The 26,384-nt window shown below is 48.2% G+C and overlaps 1 protein-coding gene across 5 annotated transcripts in view; it reads right to left on the bottom strand.

Annotated features, from left to right (window-relative positions):
• Positions 1 to 26,384, bottom strand: part of LOC144153871 (GATA-binding factor 2-like) — a 357,267-nt gene that overhangs the window by 266,703 nt on the left and 64,180 nt on the right. The window contains exon 1 of one of the 5 annotated variants that reach the window (XM_077685607.1): positions 24,952 to 25,329. The exons of the other annotated variants lie outside the window; for them this stretch is intronic. The gene's annotated coding sequence lies outside the window, so the exon portion shown is untranslated. Of the gene's footprint in view, positions 1 to 24,951; positions 25,330 to 26,384 lie in introns of those variants that run through there. 5 annotated transcript variants of the gene reach the window in all.

The following is a 26,384-nucleotide window of genomic DNA, read 5'->3' as shown; positions in this document are numbered from 1 at the left end:
TACATGACATGTTTCACAATCGGGGTCACTCGTAACGCCAAAGAGGTGCTTGTAGCGACGGGTAAAGGCTACGCCAAGCCGTAGTCGGTGAAAAAGCGTGGCGTGGTTTCGCTGAATACCAGGAGGTAACCGAAACTTGCAGTCGGGGTCCAGATGGTGTAGTCTTCTATGACGATTGTCAGGGTGGGACCAGTGACTCGCCGAGGCGCGGTGAAGAATGGTAGACAGAAGGGCGGTCGTGTCCGTCCTTGCGAAGGGCAGACGTACAACATCTGCATTTACAGAAACCTTCTTTGCCTCCTCGTCAGCCCAATCGTTACCAGCTCGCCCGAAATGGCCTGGTACCCACTGAATAGGGAGGACATGTCCTTGTTGCAATGCCAAGGAGCATAATTCGAGTACTTCCGCAGCATGGGCATAATAAGGTCCGTGCCTCATAACTCCGTTGAGGACCTGGAGTGCTGGCTTGGAATCACAAAACAGGGTCCAAGCTTGAGGTGATTCACGGGAGACTAAACGAATTGCCTCCCATATGGCAACCAACTCAGTGGCAGTAGAAGTTGTCTTGTGGTCTAGTGTGAATCCTCGGGTAACGCATAGGCTTGGAATTACCACAGCCGCGGAAGACCGGGATGCAGTCACAGAGCCATCAGTATAAACATGTACAGTTCCAGTGTACTTGTCTGTCAAGAACGCTAGAGTCAACTATTTGAGGGCTATTGATGACAAAGAGGACTTCTTCCCAATTCCCGGGATGGAAAGGCGGATTGATGGTTTTGACAGTACCCACAGAGGATTCTGTGAAACCACCATTGGGGCGAAACCTGATGGAATTTAATGTTGGTGTCGCAAAATGGCTGCCGCAGAACTACTTCTCCAACACGTAGTAGGAAGAGCCGATAATGGATGGTGTTCATGCCTTGTGAAACATCTAAGGTAGACTCGAAGGGGTTCGCACAAAAGAAGTGCATCCATTGGAAACACACCTGCCTCGGCAATTGTGCCCACAGTAGAGGTACATCATGGTAGTCCCAAGCATATTCTGAGGGCTTGTGCTTGCAAACCCTACATGTACGCCGGGAAGAAGTTCGCAAGTTTGAAAAAGTCAGTTCAATGTCCACTTAGGCAGTTACGGAGAAACATAACTGTGCTGTTTCCTGGTTTTGTTTGGGCGAAAAAGGAAAGAACAGGGTATAAAGTAAACCCAGTTCCACCCTGTGGGAAATCTGCTGAAAGAGCGGAGCTCTGTGAGTTGATTTGAGGAAGATTCAATTTAGCTTCTGCTTCTTGTGCGCAATGTTAGAGTTGTCTCAGCAGCTAATTGTCATACGATTCGTTTCCGAATAGTTGCTGTGAAACAACAGCTAGAGCCGTTTTCTGTAACCATACTCTTCCCGTATGCTGGCCATGTACAAACAGTAATTTCGGAATGTTTGTAACTGCACTGTGAAATACACAATTAAAACAAGTAAATGAAACTCGTCAAATATTAGAGTTGTCTTAGGGGCTAATTATGAATTAATTTGTTTCGGAATACTTTCGATAACACAAGAGTTAGAGCCATTTTCTGTAACCATACTCTCTCGGCAGATGGTCATGCTCCATTGCGCAAACGGCAATCTCGGAAAACCAGCTCACAAAAACCAAGCTTACACCGATCTCCTGAAAGTAGGCTTCACCTTTAAATACAACTGCATTGCTGGCAAGAATTTTTTTTAGGTGAAATATAAGCCGCTTTATATGGAAATATGGAGGCCCCAGGACCTCTCATTATTTTTCTTTTATGAATTTTTCTATACTGGGAACCGATTTTGGCGGGGCGGAGAAACCTGCTTGGATGGAGCGTGACACGATACCATCGAGACTGTTGTCACGGCCAGCGCTAAACGAGCTCCGTATTAACATATACGTCACAACGATTCTAAACGCTCAGTTCATTGAAAGCAACCGCGGGAATACAGCACGCATGCGTGGTTTCTTTGATAGGACTAGCCTTTTGACTCGCTTAACCTTACTTCGGCCCCGAGAGCGTTGTTTTTACACACACAAATTGAATCCCAAATATTGGCACTATTCACAACTCCCAAGTACACAACGTCAGCACTGCCGGCATTAGTGAGCTACCAAGTGGTAGTATCATCGGGCTAACTATGTGCTAGCATGAAAGCGATACGACCGTATAAAACTAGAGGCACCATATACAATCACACAGCTATGTTTATTGGCGGTAGCGTTTGAAGGTGGCCGCCAAGCCCACAAACCAGCACTTGTGAGGTCACTTGGTAAGCAGGCAAGCTTTGGGGAGCTGGCCGAACTCTTTGCGGATCACTTCCTGCCACAGCACCGGACGGAACCAAGGCCCGCGGCTGCGCTGGAGGAGCCCGAGGGACGCCACCCGCTCAACGACGCCCCCATCACGGAGGGCGAACTCCGCAGTGCCCTCCGAAGCTGCAAGCGCAAGTCGGCGCCAGGGGCAGACGGCCTCACCTACCAGATGATCCGCAACCTGGATGAGGTGGGGTTCGGCAAGCTCCTGATGGCCTACAACCGCATCTGGGAGACGGGGCAGCTGCCGCCCGAGTGGCTGCTCGCCATCCTGAGGCCCATACTCAAGCCGGGGAAGGGCCTTTGGGCGGTCACGGCATATCGTCCCGTGGCCCTCACCTCCTGCGGGTGCAAGCTGCTGGAGCGGGTGGCGCTGCGCAGGATGGAGGCCATCGTGGTGGAGGAGGAGGCGATCCCGGAGCAGCTCACGGGGTTTCGAAAGCACCGAGCGGCGGCCGACTCCATCACTGACGTGGTGGCGGCCCTGGAACACGCCCGTGCCACCAGGCAGGTGGCTGCCCTGGTGCTGCTCGATGTGAAGGGCGCTTTCGACAACCTGCAGCGCCCCGCCATCTCCTTGGCCATGGAGGAGGCCGGCATTGCGGGGAAGCTGCGGGGCTTCGTCGAGGCGTTCCTAACGGGCCGGACGGCGCAGGTGCAGGTGGGGAACGTCTTGTCGGCACCTCGGCCAGTGGATATCGGCACCCCACAGGGCTCCGTCGTCAGCCCCTTCCTCTTCAACCTGGTAATGGCAGCCCTGCCAGGCTGCCTGCCCAGAGGGGGGGGGGGCACAGGGTACACATGTCGGTGTACGCCGACGACATTGCCCTGTGGGTGCTTGGACCGAAAGGAGACGGCAGGGCGGTCGTGCAGCAGCTGCAGGCGGCTATGGATGCGGTGCGGTGCAAGCTTGAAGGTGTCGGCCTGCAGCTGTCGGCTGCAAAGACAGAGGCCATGCTTGTGCACCCGAGAGCAGCCGCCCGCGGAAGGACGAGGAAACTCCGCATAGACGGCGAGGAGCTCGAATGGAAGACCAGGGTGAGCTACCTGGGGCTCACCCTGGACCACAGGGTGGACTTCCGCCAGGCCGCCAAGGAGCTACGGGCCAGGGCACAGCTGGCCACCTCGGCCGTGCTGAAGATGGTCGCCCGGGACAAAGGCTGCTCCCAGCAGACAGCCCTGCGGCTGTACAGCGCCTCGGCCGTGGGGCTACTGATGTACGCGCTGCCGCTGGTCACCCTGCGGAGACCCAACTGGCGGCAGCTGGAGGGCGACCATCGAAAGGGCGTCCGCGCCTGCCTTGGCCTGCCCCGAAACTCGCAGTGCGACAGGACGCTGGCTGAGGCAGGGGTGTGGACGCTGGAGATGACGGCCGAGCAGAGGGCCCTGGGCCACATTGACCGGCTGCGCCGAGCCGAGGGGGGCGGCCCCCTGCTGCAGCGGCTGCGCACCCACCGGCACTCGCGCATGGGGCGCATGCTGGCCCGGTACGAGCAGGTGGTGGGCACCACAGACTTGGGGCCCTCCAGCCGCCCTCCGGACCTGGCGGCCGAGCTGCACCTGGAGATTCCGGGCCTGCGCAGCAAGCGGCGAACGCCCCACTGCGGGTTGCTGCAGCTGACCCGGGCCGTCGTCTGGAAAGAACTGGAGGGCCACACCCTGGCGTACTCGGATGGCTCTGTGCGGCGGCGACAGGGCTCCGCTACAGCGGCCGCCGTGCTGGGGGAGGCCACCCGGCAGGCCCGGCTGCACTACGCCGCATCCTCGGCCACGGCAGAGCTTGTGGGGGTCCAGCTGGGCTTGGACCTGCTGCTGGAGCTGGAGCCCGCACCCGAGCGCTGCGCCCTGCTGTGCGACTCCCGGGTGGCTCTGCTGCGCATCCGGGAGGGCGACCCGCACTCCCCTCTGGTTCGAGGAGTGCGCGAGAAGGTGGAGCGGCTGGCAGGCAGGGGTGCCCGGCTGCGGCTGCAGTGGGTGCCCGGCCACATCGGGCTCGAGGGCAACGAGCGGGCGGACGAGCTGGCCGCTGAGGCCCACGAGCTGACGCCCGCGGCCACGGATGCCCAGGCAGCGGCGGACGACTCCCGCCTGCTTATACAGCGGCACGTGCGGGCACAGCACCCGGACCCGCGGCTGGCTGCTGGAGAGGCCCCACCACCTGTGCGGGCTGCACGGCTGCCCCGACAGCAGCGTTCGGCAATCCTGCGCCTCCGCGTGGGGGCGGTGTGGACGGCGGAACGAAAGCACCGCCTGGGGCTGGCAGACAGCCCTGCCTGCCGGCACTGCCGCACACCAGTCCAGTCCCTGCCGCACCTGCTCTTCGAGTGCCCCGAGTATGCGGCAGGGAGGCCGGAACTGCTGGCCGCCCTGGGAGGAAGGGCTCGGCCGCTAGACGAGCTACTATGGCCGCCGGGCAACACCAGGGAGAGGGACAGCGTCCACGAGGCGCTGGGCGGCTACCTGGATGCCTCAGGGCTCCGCCTGGCACTTGACTCTCTGGCACAGTGACTGTGTGAACTTTTACGAGACTGTGCGAACTTTTTTTTTTCTCTTGCTCCAGACTTTGTGTGGGTGTGGGAGTGAGTGTTAACTTGTAAATATGCCCCTCTCTCTCTTGTGTTCTGTAAACATGTCACCTCTATCATTTGTCTCATCCTCTGCCCCAACCCCCACACCAGCAGGCGTTCCGGTGTCCACCCCTAGGTGTGACAATTTACGCCTGCTGGTGGTCTTTCCTTTCCTTTTTCTTGACAATAAATTCATTCATTCATTCTGGTGAGCCGGCGCTCTTTCATCTGTTGTCCTCATCATTTAGTTGAACTGCCTGAAACTTGCGTCAAAATTGGCGCGACCGCTGTTCTGGCCGGGCAACCTTGCGATTGAACCAAACTTGTAATTTGTCTTCATAATCCATTTAAACTATCCCCAGCACGCTGGTAGCTAATCACAGAGGAGAAGGCAACCGCCCCGCCTAACCGCTGGGCATGTACCACGTGACCTCGCGCTTTTCTCGATTTTATGCTTCATCCGGATTAAGTTCGGTCCCAAACCTGACGGTTGAATGACATTGAATGTGTTCGTATACAATCAAGTGCATCGGTGTAAAATCGGTCGCCCTTGTTTTAAAGGCGTCCGCCGTTCTGTATACAGACTCGGCGAGGAAACCCTTATTTCGGTCTGTACTGATTGAATGGCACACTTTCGCGGCGTACGGAAATGGTATTTAAAAAATTAGCAGTGGCTTAGCTCGGCTATGCCAGGATATATATAGCGTCAGCTAAGGTTCAGCTGGTTATTCGTAGCTTTCATAGTTGTATAAGAGTAGCTTGATTATCATGCTTACTGCTGCTTCAATGACACACACACAGTATACGCATTATGTGACACACGTATATTTTATCACGCGGCTCCGGCGCAGCGTCACCAATCGCCCCAGAGCTAAGCTGGTTCCACAGGCGCACGCCGGTGTAGCTGCGACGCACGAGCTATCGGTTCCACACCCGGCCACCTCTCGCACGATCATCAAATGGACCGGGCCGCCACGTGCGGAACGGGAGTCGGCGAAGACGCTGGGCGCGTGGGGTGTGTGAGAGATGCCAGGAAGCGAGCAGCCTTCTGTGCACAGTGTGACTCCACTGCTCCTCGCGCATGCGCAGAACGGCTCTCCAGGAGCCACGCGGAACTGCTTAACCTCTGCCAGTGTGGGTCACGTTACAAAAATGTCGCGGGACCTTCATATTTTAATAAAAACCACCGATATTACCTCCCCCGAGAGGTCTTCTTAGCAGTGCATTTAGTACAGCAGTGAAGCCAACTTTAAAGAGCTCGGTGCACAGCATTCTGTGGGGATGTCTTGTGCAGGTATTTAATGAAGACGCTAGGGCCTTCAACATTTAAAACAGGCACCTTATGTTTCTAAGAAAAAAAAAATCGCGGACCACCTCCACTAACGTGAAACCTGGTGAGGGGCGAAGCATGCAGCGTGTAAGTGTATTCTTGGCGCCTTGGCGTTTTTGCCAACGGAGATGAAACTGTTGGGGGTACAGGTATTCAGCTTTGCTGTAAAAATCTCTTGTCTTTGAAGAACGAAGGTCTCTAGTGCGATGCGTAAACGAGTGTTCCGGTGCTTTTTAGCATGCGTTTCGAAGCGCTCCAGCGTGAACGAGTGTGCCGGTGTTTTTTAGTACGCGTTGGGCTCTAGCGCGAGACGTAAACGAGCTTCCCGGTGTTTTAGTACCGTGACTACATGAGACGAACGATGACGACGACGATGACGACAGGAGACGCCCCTAAAAATGCATTCTTAGCAATGCATGTGTACGTAGTAGTGAAGCCAACTTTTAATGAATTTGCTGCATTGCAGGGCGGCTTCTGCGTTTATCCGACAATCCCCAAATTTGGGAGCTTCTGCAAATCCTTCCCCCCCCTCCCCCCCTTTTTTTTTTACGAGCTATATTTACACCGGTTTAAACGTAGTGTTGTTGCTCAGCTCTTCCTTCCAGGTGATATTTCGCAGAAAAAGCCGCGCCCCGAGTTGTGATCGAAGAAAAAAAAAATGTGAGAACCGCAGCTGCACACCAAACATTCGAATCTACTCCACTATTCTGGGATGGCCTCTTTATGAAGAACTAAAACCATCGAGTTATTAACTTATGAATCAGCGTTGAAGGTATGCATATCGAGCCCCCCATGCATGGTGGGCGGTACAGAGATTCATTCCATTCAGTTTTGCGTGTGCAGACCGTCCCGGAATATATTCCTGTGATTCGAAAAACGCGTGTCCTCTTCATTCGGGCGGAGAAGGTTACTGCAACACCTCCTTGATAAAAATGCATGCATTTCCCAATACTTCTTTCTTTTCTGTGCCTCGAATGAATAAAACACGAGTCTTAAAGCGTATTAGTTGTTGGCTTGCTTCTTCTCCCGCTCTTCGTAACAATAATAATTTGTTGGCGGCGCAAAACAATTTTTTTAAAACTCAAGGGGCATTGTTGTCCGCATGGCGTTTGTTATGCTTTTACGCCTCTGCCTGCCACGCGGAGACGCCCGCGATAGCGGGGCCCCGATTAAAACGTGGTGCGGGGAAAGCAGCACCGCAGAGCGCTTCCTTTTTTACGTTTAGTTTTGATAGCGGACAACGGAGCTACTCCTAATATCTCCCGCCCGATGTCGGCAGGTAAGTTACGTGCAGCCTCTGGCCCATTTCGGTGTAAGAAGCGAAACTTTTTATTTTACATAGACCAGTGGTTTGGTTGATGAGCGACTTACGGAAATTTTGAACACAGAAAATGGTTTTATCAGCAGGTACTTATTAGCGAATATTATTCATCGGAGGTTGCCAACACAATAAATGAGCTAAGCATATAAAGAACCATTCATTCTTAATTATTCACGTGAATTTTAATTATGGTGTTACGAGACGAGATTCAACCCCGTATTGGGAACCGGGAATAGTTCAAGGCTGTAGTCTGTACGTTCAGTCATTCGAATCATTCAATCGATGTCGTTTTGCCCGGAAGTAATTTTGCACAAGCGATCCTATTTTTAATTGCGCAGTTCCTTCCAATTTCCTCCCGAAAAAGCAGACTATAGCAATTTCTGGCTTGAAATTCATCACCCATCAATCTCGGAAGCAATGCTTACAGGTAGAATGATATTGTTTTTCTATTTATATCGCCCTTCACCTATTCATTGACGCCATGAAAAGGTGATATATTCACGCAGACGTTTTCGTTGCTTTTGTTGTTCATAAACGCTTAGTGGAGCGGAAGATGGGTTTTCGTCCAGAAGCAGGCTTTTTTTTTTTTTTTACATAACCTTTCCTGTTTCAGGAATCCTGGCCTCACTGAAAATCACAGTGTATCACGTGCACACAGTTGGTTGAATATTTCTTGTGCTTCATTTGAAAGGTATCGCGCTCTTTCGAGCAGGTTATCAGCGTCAGCGTGGAGTTAAATAGTCGGCGCTTATTTCGCGTTTACATGAATGGCAGAACTGTACAAAGGCAGAAGGCTGTCCCAGCGCGGACAATGCGAGCAGATTTTCATCGATTATGCGAATCTCTTAGACTTGCAAGTGTATGTTTGCTGGTGTACTTCCCGTTTGCATTTATTTTGTTTTCTTTTTACTTCTGCGGTTTAAAGGGACACCGTCATCTCGAAGCAAATATCCTGAATGCAAATGCAGCACTCGCCACACCAGGGAATTTCCACTAACAAGAAAATGGTACAAGGGTGAATGCGATTGTCGTCGCCCCGTGCATTTATTCTCACTGCAATTTGCGATTATTATTACCGCAATATTAGTGCTGCTAATATGATGCTACATTCATAGCATATTATCACGCACAGAAATTAGTATCATATGGCGTCAGAGAATGCTGCCACAATCGGCTACGCAGCAGGCCGGTTGCGAACTTTGTTAAGCACGATTCTCGCAGACATCTAGTACGACACTCGCTCCAACTCGAACATATCGAAGCCAGACTGTTATGGGTATAATCCAGCACTACACAGGATGTAACGGGACATGAAGACAAAATACATGAAGACAAGTTTGGTCCTTTAAAAAGATTTCTTTGTCCCGATAACGACGACATCGACTTAATCGCAAAGTTGAAAGAAATAGTGGAGATGTCCGGGAAATCAGATGAAGCAATGGCAACTCCGCAGACACTTTCTGGCGAGGCCTCTATGACGTCACGGTCACAGAATTATGTTTGTGCTATTGACGATGAATGCCTACATGTATACATGTATACCTACGATGTATACCTACATGTACCATGTATACCTGCATTATGTAGTCGAACATCATTGTATTTTTCGAATAAACTTCGAGACTTTTTAACCTGCAGCTGATAACACACCGAACAAAAAAAAGTTCTAGTGCTGGCCCCTATTCAGTCCCTGTGGCACGAAATTAATTTCGAAGATTTTTACCATTTCGTTCGCTCTTTTTCTCGGCTAGAAAAAATGTCTTTCATGGCTAGAATGAAACTGACAAGTAACTATACTAAAAATTAGTAGTTTAGAAATAATTAAACTTGTAGTTTGTCTTCTTGCCCCCTTTAACAAGCGCGCCAGCCTTTCCTTAGTAGTAGTAGTAGTAGTAGTAGTAATCAATCAATCAATCAATCAATCAATCAACCTTTATTTTCGGTGCCCAGGAACAACCCTAGGGTCTTGGTACTGGTACACCATATACAAAACATACATAAAAACAAACTAAAATCAAGACAACACAACACACAAAACCGTATGCATGAAAGAAACAATAAAGTAAAGATAGTTACAGTAATCTCAGAAAGCAAAACAGCAAAAAAAAATAAGAAAAGAAAAGAAACAGGAGACCTAGCGTTGCAAGCCATGACACTCGGACAGCGAAATGTTCAAGGCACGTGAAAAACAGGAAATACTCACTGAACATGACAGAGATAAGTTATACGCATAAAAGGAAGGTTTTATAACAAAGTGTTTGGAAGTTTCAACTTTGAAAGAAGCTCAGCATTACAAGCACTGGCACTCAAACCTACAGAAATTCAAGCAACGCAAAACCAGGAAATGTGAAAAACAAACAAACAAGAACATGATTTGCCTAAAATAAATACGGCACATAAATTTGCAATGACATAAAGACACTTAAGCTACAACAGTTTTCAAGTCGTTTGAGAACAAAGAAAAAGAGCTCTGGAATATATCAAGACGATCAGAATATTCATTATATGCACATTGTATTCTGCAGATGGACGAGCGTCTTCTACTTAAAGCATCTGTTCTAATAATAATAATAATAATAATAATAATAATAATAATAATAATAATCAATCAATCAATCAATCAATCAACCTTTATTTTTGGTGCCCAGGAACAACCCTAGGGTCTTGGTACTGGTACACCATATACAAGCATTCATAAAAACAAACTAAAATCAAGACAACACAACACAGAAAACCGTATATATGAAAGAAACAATAAGATAAAAATAGTTACAGAGATCCCAGAAAGCAAAACAGCAAAACAGCAAAAAAAAAAAAAAGGAAGCCTAGTGTTAGAAGCCATGACACCCGGCCAGCAAAACGTTGAAGGCACGTGAAAAATTGAAAATACACAAGCAAATACTCAATGCACAAGACGGAGATAGATTATACACATAAAACAAAGGTTTTGTAACAAAATGTCAGGAAGTTTCAAAATGGAAAAACGAAGTTCAGCGTTACAAGCACTGACACTTAAACCGACAGAAATTCAAGCAACACAAAATCAGGAAAAGTGAAAAACAAACAAGCAAGATGATGATTTGCATAAAATAAATACGGAACAGAAATACGACACATAAATGACATAAAGGCACTTAAGTTACAACAGTTTTCAATTCATTAGAGAACAAAGACAAAGAGCTCTGGAATATATCAAGACGATCGGAATATTCATTATATGCACATTGTATTCTGCAGATGGACGAGCATCGTTTACTTAAAGCATCTGTTCTGAAAGTTCGAAATCTTCGGAAAAGTTTGTTCGGCAAGTTGACATTGATAAGTGCAACCAAGTCATCACACAAAATATCACCATGAAGAAGTTTATAAAGAAAGATAATGTCAGCTCTCATTCGTCGACACCAAAGGGAAGGAATACTTTTGAGACAAGACGTGCTGCCGTTTGCGTCTTCTTGTACATGACGGAAACGATGCCTAAAGATAGAAAGGAACTTATTTTGAACCCTTTCGATGCGGTCACTATTGGACTTGCAAGTTCCATTCCAAACAACAGAACCGTATTCGAGAAGAGGTAAGCACAGAGCCGAATACAACTTTAAGAAAGGAAGAGGACTTTTAAACTCTCTAGAATACCTGCAGACAGCACCCAGACATCGAAGAGAGCGTCCGGTAATTTGTGTAACGTGGGAAGAGAAAGTCAGTGAAGAATCAAATAGTACTCCCAAGTCCCGAATTTCGGTCACCCTCGGCAGTGCAGTGCTTGCTATTTTATAGGAGTATTGCAGCTGTTGAGTTTTCCTACTATAGGAAACAACTTTCGTTTTTGAGGGGTTCAAAATTAAGTCGTTTTTGGTGCACCAACGATGGAATGACACGATATCAGCCTGAAGAGAATTACAGTCCTGAACATTACGCACTTCTCTGAAGATTTTCACATCATCAGCATACAACAAAAAAGAAGAATTTTTAATGGCAGCAGCAACATCGTTAATGAAAATGGAAAAAAGAAGGGGGCCCAGAACGGAGCCCTGGGGTACACCACTGGTTGCTTTGTACCTAAATGATGTTTGATCATTAACACTTACATAGCAATATCGCTCCTGGAGATAGCAACGTATAAGACCCACTAAGGAAGCGTGAACATCTAACAGAATGAGCTTGGCAAGCAATAACGAGTGGTTGACTACATCAAAGGCCTTGCTCATGTCACAGTAGACCGCATCAAGCTGGCTTCTACCAATGACTGCTGGGACAGCCTGCTCCATGAAGCATGCGAGGTTTGTGGAAGTTGAGCGACCACGCATGAAGCCATGTTGATTAGGAATGAGGACGTGTTTAAGTGAGAAAGACAAGACCTTATGAAGAGATAACTCGAATATTTTAGAGGCAGAACAAAGAAGCGACACTGGCCTATAGTTCATGGGGTCGGTTTTTGGGCCTGACTTGAAAACAGGGAATACACGACAGATTTTCCATGATCGAGGGTACGTGCCAGACCGGAGACAGTTATTAAATATTGAGGTGAACACAGGAACAAATATATTTGCATACGTTTTTAGAATTGCAGCAGGAATACCATCTGGCCCAGAAGAAAACGAGGGCTTTAGCCTCTTGATGCTGGCCCGCACGATGTTCTCATCCAATTGGAAACAAGCGGAGTAACCGTCCTGGTGACAAGAGACGCTGCCGTCATCACTACCACCGCTAAGCCCAAACAAAGAAGAAAACTGACGAGCAAAGCAGTCGGCCGCATCTACAACCTCATCGCCGTTGGAATCCAGTAGACGAATAGATTCTTTCGTTGTACTAGATCTAGAATGAATGTACTTCCAGAAGGCTCCCGGCTGATGAGTTGCTTTAGCTTCAACTGACGCCAGGTACAAAGCATGATCACGTTTGTGCAATATTTTGCATAGGGCACGTAGGCGCCGGAACTCCTGAACGAACTGATTCGCACCAGAGCGCTTCATCTTTCTGTGCGCGCGTTCTTTGAGTTTCAGGGCATCCCGCAATTCAGAAGAAAACCAGTGTGGGAACTTGAACTTCTTTGGTAAATATTGCGGGATGTATTTCTTCATACCCAAAAGCACAATCTCAGTAAAACGGTCAACTTGTTCATTGACATCAGAGTGGTCAATGACTGTTGACCAAGGGGCAGCAGAAAAGTAGCCATACAGCCCAACGTAATCTCCCCGGGCGAAAGCGTAGCGAGGTTGCGCATTGCTTGAAATTACAGAACGGTGGAGCATTGTAGGAAGGCAACAGGAAATAGAAAGAGGAGGATGATATTTGTCGGGTATTACTAAAGCACAATCAGAGCGCGACACATTAACGCCATCGAAGTTTGAAAAGCACAGGTCCAGAATGTTTCCACTGCAGTTTTTTATGTGATTACGCTGTGCCATGGAAGTGAAAGACGAAAAATCTAGTAACCTATTACCCTTCTGTTGAAAGTGGTGGTTGTAGTGGGAACAGGTGAGGTGGCTCCACTGAACGCCAGGAGCGTTAAAATCTCCAAGGAGGAGGACCTTGAGGTCGCAATGAGTAGTGAGCACCTGTTCAATGGAGGAGACTAACTTATTGAACGCGTCAGGAACTACATCAGGAGGAACGTAAAAAACACCAATTAGAAGTTTTTCAGTTTTAGAGATATGAATTTCGACCCATAAAGACTCACCTGCGTTTTCAATATCGCTACGTAGCACACACGGGAGAGATTTGTTAACTGCGAGAAGTACCCCGCCCCCCTTTTGTTTGCATCCAGTTAAGGCACGATCATTACGATATACATGGTAATTTTGAGGAAAATAGTCATTGGATAGAATATCAGGGCACAACCAAGTTTCAGATATAGCTATTAACGGAAAGCAAGAAGCCAGAACATTACCAAAAAATTCAGTCGCTTTAGTTCGAAGACCTCGCACGTTCTGATAAAAAACATCGAAACTAGTCATTATTCTTTTTCTGATGTGTTGCGCTCAGAGCTGTGAAGCATGCCTTCGCGAAACATGCCTCGAAACTCCTTAAAGAGGCAGTCTTTCGGCCAAACAGCGGGGTCAATCAAGCGCTCAAAAAACTCTTCACTGACGGAAATATAAAAGGATGCGTACGTTTCAAATTTAGTTTTCAGTCGTCGGCAGTTCAAGGGCGAGACACCTAAGGTTAACAGATGGGTTTTAAGGCTAGCAGAGGTGGTGGATGGGGAAAGCTTTGAAACGAACATTGCTTTGGGGCGCTTCGGCTGCGGAACGACTACCAGTCCACATGTGTCCGATGCACCTACACATGCCCGGCTTCGACGCTTCTTCTCAACAGTAGGAGGGAGACAGTCAAGCACAGGCGCAGAATGCACCGGGGAAAGTTGGGACGGAGTAGGAGGCAGTGCAGGAGAAGCCGAAGACATCGACTGCAGCGGAGCAGACGTAGCCGAAGGCAACACTTCCTTGTTTACAGCTTGGGCAAAAGAAGGCTGCCCTGATCTGTGACGCACTCCTTCCGGCAACACGGCGGGGTGGTGAAGTAGTTGGGCACGCAAGGAGGACACCTCCGCTCGCAAGGAGGCAACCACCTGCGCATAATGGGCGCGGTCACCCTCCCTCCCCTGACGGAGACAGTCGAAAGCCTGCGCGTTTTCCCGGCGTAGGAGGTCGTTGTCCTCCCGCAGCCGGGCCACTTGGTCGCTGAGGAAAGAAATGCCGTCCAGCGCGTCGATGAGGAGTGCGCGAAGACCGGCCGCTTCCCCTCCAAGGTCAACCGGTTGGGACGGCGGGGCTTTCGGCGGGGCTTTCGTGACCACTGCCGGTGAGTCTCGTCGAAGGGAGGGGGAAGGAGCCCTGCTTGCGGACGGGCCGATGTCGTCGTTGGCTACGCTAGGCCTAGCCGCGGCCTCGGCCGTCTCACACAGATTGCATTTGAACGGCCGGGCACCAGACTTCAGAAGTTGCAGCTCCGCGTCCGGCCACGCAACACACTTCGCGTGCACACGTTTTTTACAGGCGGCACACCGGAAAAACTTTTGCTTACCGAAGAAAGCCTGGGAGCACAAAATACAGAAATCCGCACTAGGCGCCATCTTGCGGCGAATAATAATAATAACAATAACAATAATAATAATAATAATAATAATAATAATAATAATAATAATAATAATAATAATAATAATAATAATAATAATAATAATAATAAACTAGCCTGTGTGTGTCCACTGCATGTGAAGGCCTCTCCCAAAGATTCCCACCAGCTTCTGTGGTGAGTTCCCCCGAGTCCGTTATTTTCCCCTGTATTTTTCTTACTTCCATGTTCGCGCCACGCCACAGAGATGTTAACACTGTTCTTGCTCCAGCACAATAATTGCCCCCTTAATATCATTCGCGTCCTGAATTCGTAAACGGTGCAGAAGATGCTTCTTGTGGTAAAAAATACAATGATAATGTTAATTTTGCTGTAACAATTTGCTGTAATCCTTGGGCCCGCACTGCGACGCTTCTGCACGCAACTTATGCCGATACGCGACGGCGGCAGCGGAATCAGCAGCTGTTCGCTTCTCGTCGCGTACCGTACCACAACAGAGACAGCCGGCCGGCCAGAGGAGTAGCCAGGCAGACCGCTAGCCGGGCTGGCTGGCTGGCCGCGAAGCAGCGATGCTTATCAGGCTCCCCCAACACGCCGTGCATGTGGGTGGTAACCACGCTGCGCGCAAAAGCAGGCGCGCGTGCGTGCGCGGAGATCAACGCCTCCGCTTATGGCAACGCGCGAGGGGACTGCGAACGGAGGGAGCCGCGCGGCTAACGAACCCGTCATCGACGCACGGAACGGCGCGCTAACGATGCCCGCCGCGATGCGAGCTGGCTGTAGCGGCGTGGCATCGGTCGGCTGCTTGTGTATTGGCTGTGTCGATGAAGGCTGTTCGGGTGGCTTGTCAGGGATTCCGCCAGCGAAGCGGTAGACGAAAGGTATACCTCTCGATTGTGTTGCTTACGTAACGACTTCGAGGCAGTAGGTTGTTTTTCTCTGCGAAGCATTCATGCTGGTTTGGCAAGGCAAATGAGAAGATTGTGTATAACGGCGAGTTGTTTTTCTTTTTTTTTTCTCCATGTTTTTGCCACGCGCCGTATGAGAGCAGGTTTAATGATAAGAGAGAAGAAAGTAGAGAATCAAGCGAAAGCGGAAAGTAGGAAATCAAGAGAGAGAGAGAATGCAAGAACCGCGTACCATTTCCACTAACGTGAAACTTGGGGAGGGGCGAAGCATGCAGTTTATAAGTGTATTCTTGGCACCTTGGCGTTTTTGCCAACGAAGATGAAACCGTTTGGGGTACAGGTATACAGCGTTGCTCTAAAAGTCTCTTGTCTTTGAAGCACGAAGCTCTCTAGCGCGAGATTTAAACGAGTGTCCCCGTGTTTTAGCACCGTGACTACATGCGACGACGATTACGACGACGACGACGACGACAGGAGACGCCAACAGCCCCAGCCTCCAAGGGGCTTCGCCCCTAAAAGCCCAGACAGTCACGAAACCGATACGTTTTCGAATCTGCAGGTAGGCATGCAGTCCAGATATACGGGCAGAAAGTCCATTAGCCACCTACGGTACCTATTTTCCTGCACGCAGCGGTTGTAGTCAACCGGCGAGTTTTGCGAGTTCTTTTTATTAATTTTCATTCTCTTGCGGTTTGTTTTATGTAGCCACGTTACAGTATGTCAATACAGCTGTTGTGATATTACGCCCATTTAAGTAAGAAACTTTGAATGTACGCTACCCCGTGTGGTAACCGCACAAAAGTGGCTGTGGTCAATCGCCAGTGATGGCTGTGTACATCACCGCAGACCATTGTGGACAGCATTGGAATCAGCTAATGAGGAACTGGACATCTGGCAAGGATGGGACGTGTGGGGAGAAAACCCCAGTAAAGATGTTCTTTCCGGGTTCTCGGTGTCATCCTTGGGAACCGCAGCCGGGTGCTAGGACACCGGTAACACACCTGGTTGATCCCGCTGGCTATGCCACGTACGTCAGACAGCAGTCACCACATTTTATTTCCTCGTAGCTCCGCAAACTAGCATTGCAATATTTGGGCTCGAACAAAGATCTTCCCAGTTCCAGCACGTTTTCTAAAGCTGGCTCCACAGCAATGATTCGTGTTTTTGCCAGGAAGCCCACTTACGACTTAATAAGTGCTGAAAGCGTCAACAAAGGACCATTATACTCGGAACATCCACAAAAGCAGCGGATATTATTTGTATTTCACAGGGTAATGAAACTGCTTAAAAAGTTTTCTTGTGGCACGTAAACTTTGAGTATTCGCGAAAAAAAAAAAGAAGACGCATGACTTGAAGACTGTAGAAGAAGAAGCCTGTAGAAAGAAGAAGACCACTGCTAAGACGCATGACTCGAAGACTGTAGTGGAGCCGCTAGTTACGTCTTATCACATCACTTGAATGATAAGGGGCGGTAACACACTAAAAATTACGTTATAGTGCTGGTCATTAATATGACGTCACTTCTGCCCACAATACGCCAGTGTAGCGCGAAATTTAAACGTTTTTAAATACCTTTTGCATTTTTGGTGGTTAAAAAAAGGTGTTTTGTGGCTTGAATGATGCTGACTACTGAAGCCTAGTTCTTTCAAACTAACCAAAGTTTTATTTTGTGTTCATGGTCCCTTTAAACAACATCGTAGTGAGCTGCAACTCGCCGCAGTAAAGGGATTTTCCCACGCACGGGAGGCTTCTTCTCGGAAATCAAGAAATATACAGAATACAATAGGTAGGAAATGGTCGCCACATAGATCAGTTGCCCTATCAGTTTTACAGAAAAAAAAAAAAAAACGAATGATGTCCACCCTGCTTTTTTTTGCGCACTTTGAGATTACGCTTATAAGTTGTTGGTATGAGCGAGTTGGCATACCATGCTAAACGTTCACTTGCGCAAAAACACGGTGAAAACACACGACTCAAAGCGCTTTGTGTCGTGTGTTCTCATTTGTTGCCATCGTCTTTTTGCGCGAGTGCAACGTTCAGTATGGATATTGTGTTTTGTCCTGCAATAGCCTGTATGTGTAAAAGCCTGTAGGTGCTTTGCAAGAGCTGTGCGTTTCCCATAACGCCTGGCGTCAGCGTCAGCGAGCTATAGCTGCCTAAGCGACATCCTGTGGAAAACCCGCCGTGCTCTCGCTCTATATAGCACACGAAGCGGTCTCCAAACAACGTAAAAAAGCCGGAAGCATTTCCGCAAGCTCCCAAAGGAAACCGGAAGCAGGACTTCCGAGGCCGTTGTGTGTTTACAGGGTACAGAGTTGGGGTTGGGCCTTAACATGCACCCAGTCTGACACGTATGAACACTGCGCTGACGAATAAAGAGCATATATGCACACTCAGGACGCCTCAACTTCTTTCTTTCGTTCTGTTAACTCTATCCGGCGTGTTTTTTGCTACCAGGCGCCTACTTGAATGCCAAGTATCAATTTCAAGGGGTAGTCTTATAATCTCGGATGGAAGGCTTTGATCACAGAATCCTCATGCGTCTTCAATGCGGGTCGGCAGTGTGTGTTTTGTTGTCTCGATAATCTTGCAACACAAACAAAAGCTGATAATGATCATGCTGCCTAGATGGTCATGACGGCTGTCCATCAACGGTAAATTATTATCGCGATTACTAGATGATATCACGGCTGTACCCAGAATTTTCCCGCACCAGTTTTCAGCCGTCTTGAAGCGATAGAGAGATTCCTGTGGAAACAAAATAATTGCAACCCAAAGACTTCAGGAAACGTTTAGGCCGAGCGGATATAGAGCACATAATGCAGGTGACATTCTTCTTTCTTGACTTTACAAAATTTTGGCACATATTGTTTTTTTTTTCGTTATGTTTACTGACAAAGCTGGCACATTCTACGTATCCAGCCAGCGTAAGCTTTACACCATCGGGCAAACCCAGGTTTGCTCGTGTCTTCGAAGAGCCATTGTTAGCTTTTCCCTCCAGCTTTTATACAGTGGTTATCGGCATTGTTAACTAAATATTGTCATCCCATCACTCTTAAACTAAAATTCAGTTCAAATTCATTCTGCAACGTTTCCTTCTGGAACTTAGAGAGTAGTTTCTTTTCAATGCGAGGTAATGCGTGGGCAATTGACTGTACAGCCTTTGCTATCCCGTCTATCTATTACCTATCTACCATCTATGTACTATCCAAAGATCTATTGGGATGCATTCATTTCTCTATTGAACTTCTATTTTATTGTATAAGTTTTACAGACAAAATGTTCTAACCATGGACGCAGTTGCTTCCGAAACGACTACACTCAACGCGAAACCATTCATGTGTATAACGTCGGTGGCATAAAAAAGTTTATCAATTCATCAGCAAGAATCGTTGACCCAGACTGCTTACATGCATGACTAACACGTACCAGGATAACACACCAACGACAGCTAAAATAGAGAAGGTCAAAAAGTTGTCGAAGAAGCAAATGAGTTCGAAGAGCCTGAGTGTGAGGAATGTCCCGATTGTCCCTCGTCAATTCCGAGCATCCGTCGCAAATGATGTGACTTCGCAGGAGGAGGCCTTCATTCAGTCCACACAACCGTATACACTCCTCTCGGCCAAGGAGAGATAATGAATTCCCCGTTGGGCGCCAAATTGAGGTCCCCCCCCTTCCCCGCATCGCCTTCGTCCATCATGCTTGGTTCTCCCGTCGGCCTTGTCGCTTTTCCTTCGACAGCTCCGAATGAGTACTCTCATCAAACTGAGTGAACTATTTCCCGCCAAAAATGTCCCTTCCAAGTTTCCTTTGTCGTGTATCGGCGAGGCGCATTATTCCTTCATGGGCGGCGTCATTAAAGTCTATGGTGTCATTTGCGAGAGTCCATTCCGAACACGGAATAGGCTCGCGCTCATTCCGGCTTCCGCGATACTGAATGGTGATCATTAGCGTCGTGACGGGGTCGTCGTCGGAGCGAGCGAGCGAAATCGGAATAATTGAGCTCGGGAACAGCCGGGACGAGTCTGCCCTAATTGAACGCTCGTGCTCTGTGTGTGGTGTGAAAATGAAGTCCCAAATTGCTCTCGATGCCACAGTAGAGGTGTCCCGGTATACAGGGAGGTGATCAGTTGATTTCATCGTATCGTCCTCTGTATGTATTTCTGTACTCTGTATGTGCTCCGTATGTAGTATTATCTGCTACATACAATGTACATACTACGTACAACGTACATATAACGTACATATATACAACAATGTAATCCAGGGAGCAATAAAACTTGGAAGATGGTAGAGAACACAAGAAAAGAAAACTTCGAACAAGGTAGAAACCACGATTCTTGCCAACGTTTCAGCAAAGAGACTTGCCTTCGTCAGGTACAACAACGTACCTACATACTACGTACATACCACATATAACGCACATACAACGTACATACTACAAATTACATACCCCGTAAGTACTCTGTATGCAGTTTGAAGGACCGTGATCTGTGTTGTGGATTCTTTTCAGTGTACAAAAGAACGACAAGTGCCTGTATTTACGCAGGTTTTGGGAAGTCAGTTTTCCTCGCTTTATTCCCCCTTCGTTCGCGCAAAAAAAGTTGAGGCTGTCTTTGTGCCTATAAGAATGAGGAGGGGGAAAGGGCAAATAAAAGGCAGGAATGTTAACCAGGCTGTGGCCTAGTTCGCTATCCTACACGTGGGAAAGCGAAAACAAAACAAAGAAAGAAACGTTGGCACGAAAACAGAAAAGGAAGAGAAAAGCTAAGGACAGAGCGTAAAGAGGTGTGCCTGCAGCGTTAGGACACTATAGATGATAGATTTCAGTGCGTGTCCCTACAGTCTACAGTCTCTTAAGCTGTGTTGTTCAAGTCCGTCATCTTGAGGAATCGCATGAGCACTTTCATCGCCTTGTACGTTCGTGACGGAGAAGGCCAGTGGCCTAGAATTGGCCGTTCTTTGGCGTATACGAGTAGGGCTGAACGTCGATTAAAAATTTAACCCGATTAATCGGCAGGCTTTAACTGAATTATTGATCGACTAATCGGTTGAGTTGGTTTGTGAAGGAACGTGAAAAATTTTTTTAATAATACTGATAATAATAATATACAACAAAAAATATCCGTATGCTTCTAGGCCTGGTCACACACTTTCCAGGTGAGGTAACCAGGTCCTCGTCATGACGCTGGTGTGGCCGGGACGCTTATCATTGCATTCGTCATTTGCGCAGTTTATTGAATCAGGATCACATGCATTTGCCGTAAGCGCTGGGGACAGAGAGTAATCGCGGGTTACTTAGTCCAGAGTTAGTCTGCAACGCTAAAGCGGTGTGACTGCCCGCTCGCAGTGCTTTGCGCCGTGTATATTTATATTACGAATAGTCTTTTTCCTATCTGTCTTGGCTATCACCTTACAGCTTTCATCACTATAATCTCGGATCATAGTTGCACCGTTTCCTGTTGTGACTTAAGGTGGGTTACTTGAGCACCCGTTTGATCCACGACATGCTTGCGCAGAATTTTAGCATGACATTCTTCGTTCGTTTTGTTCACATGACTTCAGCCGATTAACCGGTTAAAAATCAATCGGGGCCAAACAACTGTTCGATTAATCGGAAGGTTAATCGATCAATCGCCCAACCCCCCTTACGCGATAAACAGATGGACCACGGGGAGCTTATCTTAAGGCGCAAACAATCAGCACCCTTTGGCGAAGCGAAGTGGTCGCAGAGATAAGGGCGGTATAGTGCGGATGCAGGATTTAGTAGAGGTAGTAATCGCATATCCAGTAGCAGAAGTGGGAGCGGCAGCCTCAGCAAGAGAAGCGGCAAACAGAGGAAGTTGTAGCAGAAACAGGAGCGATATCAGAGACAGGAGCGGTACCAGACACATGGTCCGAAGCGGAGACAGTATGTGAGGCACGACGAGACAAGCAAGGTGGGTGTGGTGTCCCAGGACTTCCGTTTCTTCGCGGCAAAGCCGAAATGTATGAACGGGAACTTCCTAGAAACCACAGCACAGCCGAGTGGAAACTGTGATTCCACATCACATTACGCACTCTTCATTCCTCCGATGACTAAGACCACGGTCCCGCCGTGTTGCGAAGGGCTGTTACCACGAAGACTCAAACAAGCGCGTACCAGTGGATTTGATGACGTATTTTCTTACTTGATAACGCGTGTTCCAAGCTTCATGTTTATTGCGCTGGGGAATGAGTAGATTGTAGAAGTGACAACTGGGCTAGTTGGTAATGCATATGGGACATCTTGAAGGTAGCGCACTTAAACACGGACACTAGCGCTGTGGTTTGTCGTTTCTTTCCCTAGTGTCCGTGTTTAAGTGCGCTACTTAAACACGGACACTAGCGCTGTAGTTTTTCGTTTCTTTCGCTAATGTCCGTGTTTAAGTGCGCTACTTAAACACGGACACTAGCGCTGTGGTTTGTCGTTTCTTTCGCTGGTGTCCGTGTTTAAGTGCGCTACTTAAACACGGACACTAGCGCTGTAGTTTTTCGTTTTTTTTCCCTAGTGTCCGTGTTTAAGTGCGCTACTTAAACACGGACACTAGCGCTGTGGTTTGTCGTTTCTTTCGCTATAGTGTCCGTGTTTAAGTGCGCTACCTTCAAGGTGTCCCATAGAGTAAATTGCAAGTGGACACACTATACATATTGCCTAAAGAGGTGTTTAAGTGAAGAACTGTCGAAGGTATGTGGGCGTCGGTTAAAAATTGTAATCCGATTAATCGGCAGGCTTCAATCGGTTAATTGGTCGATTAATCGGTTGCGTTGGTTTGCGAAGAAACATGGAAAAATACTCTAATACTGATTACAATATTACAATAATAATAAAGTAATAACAATATGCTCCTCGGCCTTGTTGTTGTCGCAAGCTTTTATGGAAGGGATTTGGTCGGCGGTGGATGAATGGCAACGGGAGGTTATCAGTCCAGATGGAGGTCTCCTTGAAGAGCTAGAGATCATTTATTTATAAGTCATGTAGGCCACGGCTCTCGACATATTCACAGACATTCCAGATGAAGTAAGTGGATCATCATCATGGCACTGATGCGGGTGGAATCAGGCGCATCGGCACTCACCGTAATTGCAGGAAGCACCGATTAAATCACATAGTTAGTTGAAACAACCGTAAAGCGCTGTGAGTGGCGCCGTTTTTTTGTGTCGTGTATATTTTCGTTAGGTGTTGCCATTTTACGCTCTCTCTTGGCTATCATCTATCGGTTTTAATCCCTATCATCGCTGAGAATACTTGCACCGTGTTATGGTGTGAATTTAGGCTCGTTACTTAAAACGAATATGTCCCTCGACCCACCTGAGCACCTTTAATTGTTTCATTTTGCTTACGCGACTTCAACCGGTTAACCTATTAAAAAATTAATCGCGAATAAATCATTAATAGATTAATCGGCACGTTAACAGATCAATCGCCCATGCCAGAGTCGAAGGGACCTCGCGGATACTAGGCTCGCATCAACTTCTTATTGCCTGATTTTTGGCGTCACAAGAGAGTGACACGAGTGCACACGCACACAGACACGAAATCCAGCCGTGTCCGAACATGACTGGCGTTGCTTCATTGCTGGTCTCCTGGGATGGGTTTGGATAAAAGTGCTTGATCTGCTTCCAATTGATCCTTCAGTTCCACTCGAGCCAACGGTCTACTGATTTTAAGAAAGCTAACGGGGAACTAATTCTGCACTGACTCATTTCAAGCGGAGTTCGTCTGCAACGAGCCGTAGGCACAAACTCCGGGATATGCAGAATAATTCCTCCGAGCCTCCTAACGGTTCGACGGCGATGAAACGTTATCGCGACGCGAGTTATTCGGTAGTTCCCGCTGGTCTTGCTCATGGTGAAGGGATGTGGTCCCTTTCGGCGTCCAATGGACATGAACAGTCCTGCTTGTGAAGGTGAACGTTTTATTGCAGACAACGCAAAAAAAAAAAAAATTACGGAGGAGAAGTTACCGAGTATATATCATAATGAACACATAGCAAACATCACGGCAGCGGTTGTCTTCGGGGGATGCCGAAAAGGCAAATGAATTAGCTGACAAACCGACATCCCCCCGCAGTTTTTAACACACAACTCAGCCGCAATACAAGAAACCGCAAGCTAATCATTGACTCGTTAAAAGTTCAAAGAAAGTTTCCTATGAAAATTTCTACTGCCTGCCTCTCCCAAAGCAAAAAGAAAACTGAACTTGATGCACCCATGTTGCTCATTGACGTCTCCATTCACAAAATCGAGGAATATTGCAATGAAGCGTGAGAAAAAGCAACGCGCTAATAAGAAAAGTCTCCATGCGAGGACACCATTTGACGAGCTGATGTTGAGAACAGAGGAGTCCACGCGCTTAGCAAAAACCGTTTGTAATAGCCGCCTATTCTATACCGCATTATCCGCATATATAAAAAGGAATTATCAGTATTTTCTTTTGCCCCGGCTTTTCCTTAGTACGGCAGCGCTATTAGGCGAAGCTTACTTTCAGGAAATTACCTTTTTTTCTGTAGCGGTAGGATGTGATCTATAAACGTGTGAATAGCAACAACAGATAAAGCTCAGAGGGGATCACTGGGGTCGCGAAAGCAGTTAAAGCGCCCATTTTTGGATACCTAGCCTATATTGTGGTATACACTGGATCGCATGCGCAATACGCCGGGTTGTTGAACCGTTATGTTGTTGAAGTGTTCAGTACCTGAAAATATTCGGACCTGCCCCTGCGGTGCAGTGGCTCAAACATTGTGCTGCTGGGGTTGAGAACACGAGTCCCAAATTTTATTCCGACATACTAGTATTTTAAAATGAACCAAATTCGTATCTTGTCTCTATGGCCCCTGTAAATGACACGACTCGTTGTAGCGAGTAGAAGAGCTGCTGCTTTGCTACTTGCTATGTTCACGGTGCCTTGTGATCAAAAATGGGTGCTCCTTTCAGGAAGAAAAGTATACAAATGTACCAAGTAGCCTTTATTACCTTCTTGGTATACGGGTGAAAATGCTAAATAAGGCATCTCGGCTTACAAGTATGCTTCGCGGCCAATGTTTCACCGCGAGCCTACCGACAAGACGATTAAGCGCCGATAGACGAAAATTCGTCCCTGTTACAACGTAAAGAAGCACGCATGGTTGTGTGGAAAAGGAAATCGCGGTAAGTTTAAAGTGGGATGACACATTTATCAGCAGGAACTCGGTTTATCTCTTCGATAAACTGAGAGGACAAACCTTCTCCGCGCGGAGAGGGTCGAATGATTCTTTTAATAGCGCTGGAATAACATAATAAGGTACACGTAGAGATACGCACGCGGTGGGCGTGTTAAAACGGGGCAGGCGTTGAGAGGAGAGATAAAGACCGCGCGCATTATCTGCGCGTCACCGTCCGCGCACATGCAGAGATTGTGTCTCCACTGACCTTGACCCAGGACGAGAAGAAGAGATCCGAAGCGCTCACTCCACGCGTCGTGGGAACAGTGGCTGATTCAGCATTCGGTCATTAGCACCAACAGCAAACTCCGACAAGGGCATCTCCGAATGTTCTCCCTTGCCAATTCCTTTCTCTTTTCCTCCTCTCTTATTTGCTCATTTTCTTTTCATGGGCGGAAGGGAGGGTGTGAGGGGTAGTATTTATCAAGTCTGTTCCTAATCAGCAACGGAGAACACGGGTCACGACCGGACGGGAACACAGAGGAGCGAAGCAGCGAACGCCGATAGCGACAGCCTCCACTACGCTGATGGTTGTCGCCGGCTTTGGCTTGGCTTGGCTGGAGGCGAGCGGAGCCGGCAGCGATAGCAGACGGCGCGCGGCGGGGGAGCGTCGTCTGCGCGTTCTAATTGTGTTTCGCAAAGGCGCCGCCACGGGGCGCTGCGCTACAACGCGCGCCACCATTGGCGCAATGAAGCCGCGCCTCCTTAAGTAGCCACGCCTCCAGGGCGTGGTTAGCGCTACACACATGGCACAAAGTTCCGCGGCAACGGCTGTGCGCGGCTGTTTTACCGGCAACGAATGCGTCGTTCTGGGTGTTTATTTGTATATGCCGGTGAGCGGAAAGAGAAGCAACGGCGGTATAAGAAGTAGGGAAGAGTTCTGCGGCGTTTATAGTCCTTGGGCGGGCGGCGGTGGCGCAATTTATTCGCGCTCGGCGGGCATTCTCTCATTATCGTCGACGCGGATCAAAAAAACAGCCACCGCGGAAAGCTGAGACGCTGCCTCTGAGAGAAACGAAGGGGAGCGGAGCAGCAAAAAAAGAGTAAAGGGGAAATGAAAACGCGCGAGTGCAGAAAGAGAACGAACGCCGCCAAGAGGCAAATCGAGAACGACTTCGCCGGTCGAGTAAGACGAAACCAAAAAGATGCGAGTAATGCCGTTTCCCCCCGCGCTCCGCCATCTTTTGTTTGTCGGAGCGAGAAGGCAGGGCGTGCGGAAAGAAAAGACGAGCGACTCGAGTGTTGCGTCGGCGCGAATCGTTTCCGAAGAAGATGCTGCGCGCAGCGTGCTGCTTTTCATTCCGGAAATTTCTTGAACTGTTTCTATTTTCTTCTGAGTTTTTTTTTTTTGTAAAGAAAAAACTCCACCCCTGGTACCTTTTTCCCTGCAGTTTTATTTATCTTATTGTTGCGCATAGCCTGAATCACGTCCATCTTTCATTGCGTGGGCGCTGTTTATTGTTGTTATTTTTGTTTTCACGCGGTGATGTGCTTGAGCTCTAGAACCTCGCAATCACGAGCTAGAACGAACGCGCATGTTTCCGCAATAGGGCTATGCGAAGGAAAAATGAGTTATTTTAGACGGACGTTTAAAGAGCGGAGCAAATGCACTTCTACAACGCATGTGTTACGCAAAGAAAT

Source organism: Haemaphysalis longicornis, unplaced genomic scaffold (assembly GCF_048455015.1).
Source record: "Haemaphysalis longicornis isolate Haplotype H1 unplaced genomic scaffold, Haemaphysalis longicornis Haplotype H1 scaffold_9, whole genome shotgun sequence".
Classification (NCBI taxonomy): domain Eukaryota; kingdom Metazoa; phylum Arthropoda; class Arachnida; order Ixodida; family Ixodidae; genus Haemaphysalis; species Haemaphysalis longicornis.
This window is presented reverse-complemented; position numbering and strand designations above follow the sequence as displayed.